The following is a 1,569-nucleotide window of genomic DNA, read 5'->3' on the forward strand; positions in this document are numbered from 1 at the left end:
GAAGTGAGATTCCATTGCCTAGAAAAAGAAAGAGACACTTATTCATAGGTACTCGGGGAGAAAGCGGCCTGCAGAGGGAGAGGAATCACCCCACAGTGTGTCTTCAGGAGACTCAAGCCCCTGGCTTGCACATCCAGACCTGTATGTTTATTCCCGTTCTGGGAAAAGACACAATAAGTCAGTGATAGGTTCTGCTCTGAAGTTACCATGTGGAAAAATCACAGCTCTATAGCCCAAGTGTTGAGGGATGAGACAGCAACTCAGGTATCCTCTGGAAAAGAGCCATGGATGTCGGGAATTTGTACTGAGTGACTGTCATAGTCACTTGCTGGGGTCTTCACTGTTTGGGAAGAGAGGCCATCAGCCCGTAGAACCTGAGTTTTGTGGAAGAACCGAATGCACAGGCTCCCCTGTGAACATGGCCCAGAAAACAAAACAAAACAGAACAAAAGATAAAAACTTGAAGTTAATAAAAACTCCTTTCTGGCCTGTTTTTCTGTGACATTAGCTCACGTTTGTAGAAAGCACTTAGAATAGGAGCGGAGGCATATGGAGCATTACGTAAATGTTAATTTCTCACTGTTCTTGTTTTATTATTATTCTTTTTGTCCTCACCCTGGGAGGCAGATAAGGCAGGCTGTGGTGGCCAAAGTTAGTCATTTTACGTATAATGGAAAGAAACTCAGAGTGATTAGCTTGCTTAATTCATGCAGGAAAATAAACAGCAGAAGCAGGGTCCCATCTGTTCTCACGGATGACTTACTTTGGCACCTAATAGCCCTCTTGGTCACACAGATACAGGGCAACGTTCATGAGCAAGGCTTTGTGTGTGGCTGGGAGGGACTGGTGAACATATTCTCAAGGGTGGTTGTTCTTGTTGTTGTTTTGTTGTCAAAACAGGGTTTCTCTGTGAAGCCCTGCCTGTCCTAGAACTCGCTCTGTAGACCAGGCTAGCCTTGAACTCACAGAGGTCCGTCTGCCTCTGCCTCCTGAGTGCTGGGATCAAAGGTGTGCACCACCACTGACAGGCTGCCTTGAGCTTTGATCCCACACTGGCAGAGCACTAGAATTTTAGGTGTGCACCGCCATTCCTGGTCTAAGCAGATGACTAAACCCCAAGGCTTTGTGCGTGTGTAAACTAGGCAAGCACTCCACCAGATCCAGAAGTAGGTCTGAAACAAGATATAAATATTTGTTCACCTTATAACCTAGAGCTGGTTTTGATAGAGCCACTTTGTTATAGATTACAAGAAAACATTTGTACTTTGTTCCATGGGAAGAAGTCTGCACATACACACTAGCGGTGCTTTGTTTGTTTTGAGTTATATTAAACTAAATGTTATTCAGAAAGCAAGATTCGGTGGCCTTGGTGTGAAGGAGTCCTCTTCCTGCTACAACAACAACAACAATAATGGAAAAGGAATCTCAGAGGAAAAAAACCCCACCAGGCTACAGAATGAAATACACACCTTTTCTATCAAAGGTCTTTAACCTCCAAAAGTCAATATTTGATAAAGCCTCTTCCATCTCAAAATGCTTGTGTGTGTGTCTGTTTGCCCAGCTCCTAGG

This window comes from Mus caroli, unplaced genomic scaffold (assembly GCF_978045245.1).
Source record: "Mus caroli unplaced genomic scaffold, Mus_caroli_1 scaffold_16, whole genome shotgun sequence".
NCBI lineage: Eukaryota > Metazoa > Chordata > Mammalia > Rodentia > Muridae > Mus > Mus caroli.